Source organism: Sturnus vulgaris, unplaced genomic scaffold, assembly GCF_052056855.1.
Source record: "Sturnus vulgaris isolate bStuVul1 unplaced genomic scaffold, bStuVul1.hap1 Scaffold_1083, whole genome shotgun sequence".
Taxonomy (NCBI): Eukaryota; Metazoa; Chordata; class Aves; order Passeriformes; family Sturnidae; genus Sturnus; species Sturnus vulgaris.
The window spans coordinates 16,027-27,289 of record NW_028275990.1 but is presented as its reverse complement, the minus strand read 5'-3'; the positions used below and the strand labels follow the sequence as shown (position 1 = coordinate 27,289).

Below are 11,263 nucleotides of genomic sequence, written 5' to 3'. Positions count from 1 at the left end.
GAATCCCCGGGAATATCCCCAGGAATCCCCGATAAATCCCCCCGGAATCCCCCAGAAATTCCCCCCGGAATCCCCGACAAAATCCCCCCGGAATTCCCGACAAAATCCTCCCGGAATCCCAGAAAATCCCCCCGGAATCCCCGGAAAATCCCCGCGGAATTCCGGTCCATTTCTGTAGGAGAATAGTTTGTAAGGATAGTGCAGAAGGCACTAGTTGCCAACGAGTTACAGCTGTACTGATTAGCAAGGAGTGGAAACAGCCTTGCCTACCCAGTGAGGCTGGTTGTTATAAAAGCGTGGGTCAGCTGGCTGCCAGTTTCACTAAGCACAGCTCCAGCTGGAGGTGCAGAGCCTGCTGCAGTGTGGGCTGGAGCCTGCTGGCTGTGCTGCGAGGAGGAAGGGACACGTGGCCGTGCAAGGGATGGACAAGGTGAGAGGATGCTGTGTGTGGGACAGACAGGCTCAGGTGGCTGGGGAAGGGACAGGCTGGGGTTTAGCCAGTCGTACAGAGGAGAGGAGGAGTCGGTGCTGTGTGGAGCTGCCTGTGAGAAAAGGAGTCAGAGTTGCCTCAAAGAAATCTGTGGAGAGAAGGCGTGAAAAGTGTGTAATGAAAGACTAATGTTGGTGCCTGTCATGTCTGTCTTGATATAATTGCTACACGTTTTCTCGGAATGCTTGAATTTAGACATAAAATGAAAACTTTATTGTAAGAAAGGAATGCATTTCTCACCAAAGTGGTGTAGGGTGGGGGATCACAACTCACAGATGGCCTGGAAGCGGAACGGCCACAGGGGTTACTGTAACTGGGCCTCCAGTACCAAAGCCCCAGTGGGTTTAAAGGCTAGAGCTGGGCTGGGATTAGCACGGGCTCTGCAGCTGGGCTCATGCACAGGTCTGTCAGCACTCCTACCCGAGGACAGTCCCTCACCTAGGGAGAGGTTCTAGGCCTGGAGATGAGGCTGAGTTTGGGAAGGGTGATGAGGACATGGTTAGGGAGGGATGTAAATGCATATCAAAAGACTTAATTTTGAGGGGTGGCAAGCATTAGCTATAAACCAGTAAGTATTTACAGCTAAAGGCTGGAGGTGGGGGCTGTCTGAGGAGGACAGGACTGTTTAAGGCTGAAGTTGGAAGAGAAACCTTGGTGAAGCTTTTGCGTTAGAAACGGCCTCACCTGCCAAATCAGATTTTTGTCTTCAGGATTGCATGAGTGAGGATGCCACAGCCAAGGAAAAGGTTCAGGTTTGGGAGGCAAAGGCGAGTTAGGCAGGGCTGCAGGGCTGGGGCTTGGCTGTTTCCATACTGCTCAGGGCAGCAAAGGGTAGCTGGCTCACTGGGCCTTGGATCTAGAACTCTTTCTGGAACAAGGTGGAGAGCTGAGGTTCATGCAAGGAAGGGGCCAGGAATTCTTTGTCTGACTGGAAAATGCCAGAGGGGCAGTGTGTGACTCGGATAGGATGATATGTTCGTCTGGCGAGAGTCACAAAAGAATATTTTGGTTTACTGATAACTGGGCAGCTCAGAAGTTACTACTTGACTTAGTTGCTGCTCCCATCTGTTGCACACATAAACAGAGCAAAGCAGACGAATTCTCTCGGAGCCTGAGGTCTTTGACTGGCCCTCCAAAAATGCTGCCCGCTAAAAAACAGACGTGGGGGAGGAAAGTTGTCAGATACAATAGAGCAAGAAAAGGCCACGGGCTTCAAAGTGCCCTCCAGCAGACCATGGAAGTGACGTGTCTGGAAGTGAAACCAGCAGTCTGCTTCCCCAGCCTCCTGGAAGCCTCTAACAGCTACACAGGCAGTGAGGGGAGAGAACAATTCAACCTAAAAATAATTTTCAGTAGCGTTCTGCACTGCTGTTAAAAATACTGCAACCAGGGAATGTGGTGTGGTGATAACTATTAGGCCTGTAAGTCTGGTAACTGGGGCTTTTAGCTCAAACATCTCGGTATGGCTACTTTGAGCCTTGTAAAAAGCTGCGTTAAGTCCAATTTCTTGGGTAGTTCTACTAGCTCTAGCCTTGCTTTTCATCCCCTCAGTAACAAAGCAACTCCCTCTCGAGAATGTTATTTACTTTCCATATTATGTGCCTACCAATTTCTGGAATTGCAAATGTCTTTGGATACATGCGTAAATTTAAGTTTCAAGAAAGCTGTCAAGCTAAAACAAAGGCTTGCCATAATGCAGAAGAAAATGTTTTATGGAAGAACTGAGAGGTCCCTACCTGGGCATAGAATTTGCTATACTAAGGTGTGTTCCAAACGGATCTGCCATCTAAACAAGCAGAAAAATAGTTGGAATGTAGTGAGTTCAATTTAACTATTGCTAGAAATAGGAATTATTAGCAGAGCTTGGAGCATGATATCACTAGTAGCAGTAAGACGCTTTTAGCTTGCTTCTCATAAATTACTTGTAAAAAGCATTTGTACCTAGTGTGTAGCAATTAATATTTCCCCATTTTCTTCCCCCCCGCCCCCCAGTCTCAGGTACTCCTTTTATTTTACCCTTTTCTGTCTTGTAACATCACCTTCTTTATTTTATTCTATCTTCTGTTCTCAGAACATCGCAGCATCCTCTGTCAATGTGAAAGCATTTGTTCATCCTGTCTTGGAATGGCTGTCAATGTTGCCCTCTTCTGGATCACTTTTTTTTTTTTTTTTTTTTTTTTTTTTTTTTTTTTAACAATATGTTGCTAAATGTCAGGAAAATTAATCCACAAACACCAGCGGTTTATGTCCAAAAAGGAAACAGAGGAGTCCTTTTTGCTTTATTCGAATAAAGGGAGAGGCCATGGGACATTCCCCTGGGATCTCTCAAATTTTTGGAGGACGCAGCCTCCTTTTTATCCTATTTTCCCGGCCGCATTTCCCTCTCTCTTTTCCCATTGGCTGAGGTACTTGAGAGGCACAGACTTCCCGGAACGCCTGATACCTGAAATTCCCCTCTAATGTATAACCCTCCCTTTTAATTTTTAATTCTTCTAGAATTCATAGTTTCCCCCCGTTGCTTCTTTCATCTTTCGATATCCAATTTCATTTATCAGCAGCCCTGCAGTTTGTTTGTAAAGGCAACTATCTCTTTCCATTCATCAATCAGTGGAATCCATCCCATTGTTTCTTTTATCTCTCAGTGCTAGCCTTATCTACAGGCTGATCCACAGCTCATTTGTAAAGACAAATTCAACATTCCTCTCAGCTAATAAATGAGAAGTTAGCTGAAAAAAGTAAAAACTGGATTTTTTTTCCGGTGTGTGTCGGACAATACAGTGGAGAGAATTTGCGGGAGGATGATCGAGGATATCCTATTATAATATCGTTCTCGGACATTTTACTATTTTAGATCATCAGTTGTATTCTGAAAGAAATCTATTTTAATGATATGTGTACGTTTGCACGAAGTTATAGTTAAATATAGCTTGCGGCTGGGCTCTTTAATGACTAGGGGTATTTTTGGTTTTAATTCAATATTTTATGCTTGTGGTGTGTAGTGTGCTGATTTATTTTTTAATGTTATTTACTACGTGCGCTTTTGTTTTTGAGTGAAGGTAACTTTCTGGATGGCTTTGTATTTGAGGCAGAATGAATTGAAGTAGGTTTTTAAAACTGATTTTTCATATGTACGATGGGGAGTTTAGTAGGGGCAGCTCTGATGGTGGGGGCTTGGTTGTTAATTTTATCAGACGGCTTTTGTTAGATACAGCTTTTAATTCTGGAAAGTTTTTTTTTCTAATGTCGTGCTTTGAAGGTGGTTTTCGAGGATGTATGGTATAGCTTTATTTTGTTTGTAGATGGTGTATGATAAGGGCTATGGTCTATTTATCTAATGCCATGTTTTTTCATTCAGGTGTTGATAAGGGAGTTCTTGAATGGCGTTTTGTGTTGTTTTTGTTTTTGGTGGGGCGTTGTTTTTAAAGGATACCTTGATAAGGTTTGCCGATGGCGTTCTAGCCTGTAGCATAAGGCATAGGGTAGTTTTTGAATTATTTTGTGGTGGCTTTGATTCTTGCCAGTATGTAGTGTTTGTTTGAGATAATGCTGTGTAGCTAATTTCTGTTTTCTTATTAATATTAGAATTGGAGTGTTGTAGTATATGGGCTGTTATTATATCATAGGGGTTCTATTTATTTGGTTTGATTGTTTTCTAGTTATGGATAATTTTTCTCAAAAAACCATTTTCAGGATTTCAGGCGTGACACAAAAGAACACTCAGATTGCTGGAAGGGAAACGTGTGCCCAGATTGTCTCGAAGCAGTGCTGCTGTCGGTTCTCGTTCAGTTGTGTCTTCTGAAAATGAGACTGTTGTATTCATTGCGCTGTGCTAAACACTTGTCATTCTCCCAATGCCAGGAAACAGATGAAGCTTGAAGAAAGAGGAAGGAATTTGGAAGCGTACAAACAAGCTGAGAAGAGGTTCAGAGATCAGGGTGCTCACTGGCAGCAGGGGCTGGGGTTAGGGCTGAGCAGGAGCAAAGCCGGAGCACATCAACCTCACCTCGTGTTTTCTCGGGGGCTTTATGGCCCTGGCAAGAGAGAGATGTTCACTGATGAGTCCCAGGCCGAGCCGTGAGCACAGCATGTTGTGTTGGAGCTGGGGTTTTTTTTTGAGACGTTCAGCAGCCACACTCTCTAGTCAAGAGTCCTGAGGTTTGTTGCTGCTCCACTTTCATCCTCATATCCAGCTTCCAGCCCTTTTCTTCTCTCTGTCCAGTGTGTCTTTTGTGTTCCTTTCTTGTCCTGTGTGCTCCCCATCCCATTCCCGTTCCCTACGGAGGGGGAGGGTGTGGAGACTGGGGGCTCCGACGTGGTTTGGGGCACCCCAAGGTCCCTGGGAAAGGGAGCCGGGCTGCGCTGGAGGAGCAAGTGAGTCGGGCATGGGGGGGGGGGGGGGGGGGGGGGGTCATGGTGGGTGCCAGAACATTGAGAGGGAGGGGTGGGTGTAGAATGCATGAAAAACAGAACCATAAAAAATACCTAAATATAGTCTAAAAGGAATGTTTAAATGCTTTTTATTTGGGTAGAGGCACGGTTTTTATAGCTAATATAAAAATAAAATATAAAGAATAGAAATAGATTGGTATACATGTAAAGTATCATGAAATATAAGTAGCAAATATCTATGAAAAATCTAGTGTATAACAGAAATAATGCAAATATAAGAATATGTATAAATATAAAATAGAGCTATGAGAATGGTAATAAGAATGGGGTAAAACATCAGTGAGAAATGGAAAAAAACCACATGAAAAATGGTGGGAAAATCAGTGAGAAATGGAGAAAAATCAGTGAAAAACGGGGGGGGGAATCTTTGAAAAATGGGGAAAAAAATCCGTGAGAAATGGGGGAAAAAAAATCCATGAAAAATGGGGGAATAAATCAGTGAGAAACGGGGAAAAGTGGGGGAAAAAATCAATGAGAAATGGGGAAAAAATCAGTGAGAAATGGGGGAAAAAATCCGTGACGAATGGCGGGAAAAGTCATTAAGAAATGGGGGAAAAATCAGTGAGAAACAGGGAAAAAAATCAATGAGAAATGGGGGAAAATTTGGGACAAAATCAGCGAGAAATGGGGGAAAAAGCAGTGGTAAATGGGGGAAAAGTCGATGAAAAATGGGGGAATATTCAGTGAGAAATGGGGGGGGGGGGGAAATCAGTGAGAAATGGGGAAAAAATCCATGGAAAACAGGCAAACAATCCATGGGCAATGGCGGGAACAGAGCGAGCTGTTGTCGCTCGTGCTGTGGTGGCCGATGCTGTGGGGAAAAAATAAGTGAAAAATGGGGGCAATAATCAGTGATAAATGGGGAGAAAATCAGTGATTAATGGGGGGAAAAATGCATGGAAAATGGGGGGAAAATTCAGAGAGAAATGGGGGCAAAAATCAGTGAGCAATGGGGGGGAAAATCGGGAAATATCCATGGAAAAATGGGGGGAAAAAATCAGTGAGAAATGGGGGAAAAAATCAGTGAGAAATGGGGGAAACATCATGGTGAAATGGGGAAAAAAAATCTTTGATAAATTGGGGAAACAAATCATTGAGAAATGGGGGAAAAAAATCAGTGAGAAATGGGGAAAATATGGGAAAAAATCCAGGAAAATTGCGGGAAAAAATGCATGAAAAATTGGGGAAAAATCAGTAAGAAATGGGGGAAAAAATCCATGAAAAATGGCGGGAAAAATCAGATCGGCGATCGATAGCTAATGCGTGCCTATGGATTAGATCGGCGATCGATTGATCACGACTACCGATCGATTATATCGGCGATCGATTGCTAATGCCTGCCGATCGATTAGATCGGCGTTCGATTGCTCGCGCCTGCCGATCGATTAGATCGGCGATCGATTGATCGCGCCTGCCGATCGATTAGCTCGGCGATCGATTGATCGCGCCTGCCGATCGATTATATCGGCGATCGATTGCTAATGCCTGCCGATCGATTAGCTCGGCGATCGATTGATCGCGCCTGCCGATCGATTAGATCGGCGATCGATTGCTAATGCCTGCCGATCGATTAGATCGGCGATCGATTGATCGCGCCTGCCGATCGATTAGATCGGCGATCGATTGCTAATGCCTGCCGATCGATTAGATCGGCGATCGATTGATCGCGCCTGCCGATCGATTAGATCGGCGATCGATTGCTAATGCCTGCCGATCGATTAGATCGGCGATCGATTGATCGCGCCTGTCGATCGATTAGCTCGGCGATCGATTGCTAATGCCTGCCGATCGATTAGATCGGCGATCGATTGATCGCGCCTGTCGATCGATTAGCTCGGCGATCGATTGCTAATGCCTGCCGATCGATTAGCTCGGCGATCGATTGATCGCGCCTGCCGATCGATTAGATCGGCGATCGATTGCTAATGCCTGCCGATCGATTAGCTCGGCGATCGATTGCTAATGCCTGCCGATCGATTAGCTCGGCGATCGATTGCTAATGCCTGCCGATCGATTAGCTCGGCGATCGATTGATCGCGCCTGCCGATCGATTAGATCGGCGATCGATTGCTAATGCCTGCCGATCGATTAGCTCGGCGATCGATTGATCGCGCCTGCCGATCGATTAGATCGGCGATCGATTGCTAATGCCTGCCGATCGATTAGATCGGCGATCGATCGATCGCGCCTGCCGATCGATTAGATCGGCGATCGCTTTCCAATGCCTGCCGATCGATTGCTAATGCACACTATTTGCACACTCCTTGCACACCCTTTGCACTCATACAGAGGCAGGAGGTTTCTCAGTTCTGGTCGGGGTTTCTTGGGGCGTTCATTCCGGGGGATTTCCTCAAGGATTGGGACACTCCTTGATTCCATCCCTTGCCTGTCTCCCAAGCGCCACCCTGTGGGCAGAGCGCGGTACTGCGCGCCTGCCTCTCCCAAGATGGCGGCTCGGGTGTCGCTCCCCGACCTTCTAACTCTGGCTGCAAAAGGAGGGGGACACAGCAAGGAGCCCGCTCGCTCTAGTGGGATGCCTGCGCACGACGCCGACACCGATCCCACGGGTGCGATTTTCGGCGGCGTTTCCAATCGTGCGGACATCTCCTTCAGCCCGCTTCGGCCCGGGGGAGAGGGGCGGGGCCGCCAGCGATGGTCCCGGCGCAGCCCGGGCAGGCTCGGGGCGGAGCCGGGGCTTGGCGAGGCGGGGCACGGAGGTCCCGGGGACGGGACCGGGCGGGGCCGGGGCGGTGCTTTAGGGGCGGTCCCCAGTGGTCCCGGGCGGCACCGGGGGCGGGGCCGGGTGATCCCGGAGCGGTACCGAGCTGTGCTGGGGACGGTGCTGCAGGGGCGGTGCCGGGCCCGCCTCAGGGTGATTGAATGCCCAGAAATCGCCTCCTCTGCCCCGTGCTCACACTGAGCTGCGGGCTGCAGCGTGCTGTCGGAGCTCCGCACACAGCACGGATTTGGGCTTCCCCTCCTCTCAAACCCTCTCCCCCTTCTTCCTCCTCCTCATCTTCCTCTTTGTCCTCTGTCACTGCTGAGGCTCTGGAAAGAACTGAAATTCTGCAGGGAGAGATGTCCTCTCGTGGCCCCAGGGACTGCCTCGGCACGGGCCACGAGCGCCTCCGGCCCCTGCCTTCTCCTGCTTGAAAAGATCACCTGGAGCCCGAGCTCGGGGGGGTGAAATCAGCTGAAATCCAGGTAACTCTGTCAAGTGCCCCCCAGGGACATCGGCGGGGCTGGGGGATGAGGGTTTGAAACAGCAAATTCTTTGGAATATACACCTGTCCCTGTGCCGATGCTGCTGAGCTTCCTGCCACAGTATATCCCCACTCCATGAGGCGCTGTGAGGTTATGGCAGTGGGAATTGAGCAGGGAATTCGGGGCTATGGGCATAATTCACGGGAGCTAGCAAAGCTGACAGCCAACCCCAAATCGGGGCACAGCACAGAGAACAATCTGTGTGCTGCCCTGTCAGCTCAAGCTCCTGGGCTGGGAAGTATTGGGAGTTAAATGTATGGAATTACACAAATCACAGCAACTGGCATCACCCAGAGGGACAATCCAAGGCCCAAACAATTCCTCCACAGTCCACTCTGGGAAAAACACCCTGTGCCTGCCAGGAGCTCTGACCCTGCTTTTCCTACCAGCTCCTGAGCAGTGTCAGGGCCACCACGACACCTTTAAAATCCAGATAAACCCCAAATCCTACACAGTGAATAATCCAAAGAAAGTACTGAATTGTTGTCATTAAAAGCTCAAAACTCATTAAGAATTCTATGACAACAGTGTAATGGACTCCCAGGAACCTCATGAATGCTCTCGGTTTCATTTTTGTGTATTTTTACTCCCTCATTTGGCAGCTTGTAAAACTTATCCTGGAATTCAGAGGTCAAGCAGGATCGACTTTGGATTGACCTTCACCTCTGTTCCCACTTTGTGCAAACACAACTCGTGCCCAGGTGGGTGAACTCATCACCTCAGCTTTTCACTCCAGAGTATCCCCTCCTTATTTCCCTGTAGATGAACTCAGATCCACTCCTCACCTCCACTGGTCATCCAAGCGTGCATTCTGTTCCCCACAGGCCCTGGTGGCCCCAGGGAGCTCCCTTGGCCTTTCTCCTGCCCCTCTGCAGCCCGAGGTCGCTACACAAACAGTTCTTGTGTCCCCTCTAAATGACCCCGGGTTTTCTGCTCAATGAATGGCATGACCCGTGCCCACTGCTCATGATTCACCCAACCAAAATCAAGAGCAAATGTTGCTTGGGCTTTAAGAACTTGAAATAACTCTGAAGCAAAAGAAATCACCTTTTTCTTCTGGTTTTTATTTTTATTTTTTCATTTAAGATGCTGGACTTGCCTCTGTGGATGTGTGCTGAGCTCTCACTGCAGGGGACTGTCAGGCCTGAATGGCTGTGAGTTCGTGTTCTTCTCAGTAGGGAATCAGGAATTATTCTTAGACCATAGAATTGTTTTCTGAAACCTTTCCCCTTTCCTCTTTGTGCCTTTGAATTTTTCAGCTGTTCCCTGTTGTCACTTCCCCTGCCTGACTTCTGTGCAGCTCCTAGCTGGGAAAAACTGGGAAAACTTAGGGGGTACAGAGGTGGAATTTTTGGCTGGATTTTTCTAACATTTCTAATTTTGCTGAACTTATTTCCCCAGTGAGAAGAGCACGAACTCACAGCCATGCAGGCCTGACAGTCACTGCGGGAAATCTGACACAGTATTAATAAGTAACCTTTCCTGAGAGCAGTCACCACCCCAGTCCTCCAGCCTTGTCAAATGTTTGCAATGAATGGACCCAAGTTCTAATCCTTAATCTAAATTTATGTCAGCTTTTGTTAGAAAGATACCGGACAGTAAATCATACAAGAGAATTTAAAAATTGCACAAAGAATAACAGGCCCAGACCAAACCCAACCACCCCCATCACCGCTCCACCCCAATTTTGGGAGAAACAGTGATACAGTTTATAAATACTCTCCTTCCACACTATTCAGTCCTTCACCGCACATCCCCAGAGAGGAGTCCCTCAGACCTTGCTCCCCTGAACACCAGGAGAGCTGGAGTTTCACCCAGATCCCACATTCCCATGGCAGTTAATCCCAGCAGGGAGGCAAAGAGGAAGCCTGCATCCTCTGACATAGCCCACAGCACGGGCAGCACCAGGAGCCCTCCAGGCTCAGACCTCTGGTGCTGAAGCCTCTGGGCTTTGGCTGATCAAACACCACAGCTCTTGGCAAAGATGGCAGGAGAGTCGTGATTCTTCCTGTCCTGAAAGAGAGGAGGAAAAGAAAATTAAGTCGACTGCAGAAGGATTCCAGCTCTCAACTTCTGCTCTGATTCCTCACTCTGGGGTTTTATCCATGACAAGTGACACCAATTCAGAGTGCCCTTTTCCAGCATTTTTATTCCTAACTATTTCAGACATTAAAAGGATGCTCATTTCTCTTATTGTATTCTTTGCTTAATTTTATTAGAGGCATTTTCATCCCAGACCCCACTTGTCAGTTCTTCAATCCTTTAGCACTGGACTTGGCACAAAGGGATACCCGTGGTGCTGCATCACAAGAAATCCCAAAGAGAAACCCCTTCCAAACCTGACGGAGAAAGCTTTCAAGGCACTCCAGAACACAGACAGCTTTTCCTGCCTTGTCAGGCCACACCAATTCTGTCCCATCCACCTGAACTGTGCAGGTGAGGAAAAGGCTTTCCTTGCTCCTCGGGAATCACTGTCTGAGACCACGGATGTCCATCCTGGGCAGCACCTGGAAACAACGTGGGAAAGGCAAAATGAGAGTGTTTTCTATCAGAAAATTACTACTACTAATAAAAATAACAATCAGAACTTCTGGACAAATTTAGTAACATCACTTTGATATGAGAAATACAGGCCATGCCCATCCTTCTAGCCCAGGTGAAAACAGGAAGGAGAACTAGAGGAAAAGCAGAGTCCCTTATTTGATCTCTGGACACAAACTGAGGCCTTTTCCCTGTGAAACCAAACTCACCCTTCCAGGGTTCCTGAGATCAGCTACGAGGAGGCTTTTGGCACTCCAAGAGCAGCTGGGTCACAGCTGGATGCGGCTTGGGTCTGGGAGACACCGTGCTCCTTCTGGAATTATAGCACGCAAATGCCTGCTCCTGGCCCCGGGCCCGGAGATAAAATCTGTGGGGTTTTTCCCTGTGCAACATTGTTCACCCCTCCCAGGTTCCTGAGATCTGCACAGAGGAGGCTTTGGGCACCCCAAAGGCAGCCAGGGTTACAGGTGGGGGCAGCTTGGGGCTGGGAGAAATCCTCATCCATTTGGAATTTTATCA

At 47.8% G+C, this 11,263-nt stretch overlaps 1 long non-coding RNA gene across 1 annotated transcript; it reads right to left on the bottom strand.

Annotated features, from left to right (window-relative positions):
- Positions 1-9,246: 9,246 nt before the first annotated feature.
- On the bottom strand, positions 9,247-10,753 carry LOC148219466 (uncharacterized). The gene is made up of 2 exons (XR_015799768.1): positions 10,543-10,753; positions 9,247-10,216 (listed from the first exon to the last, which is right to left on the bottom strand). It is a non-coding gene; the product is annotated as an uncharacterized LOC148219466 (long non-coding RNA).
- Between the last annotated feature and the right edge of the window lie 510 nt (positions 10,754-11,263).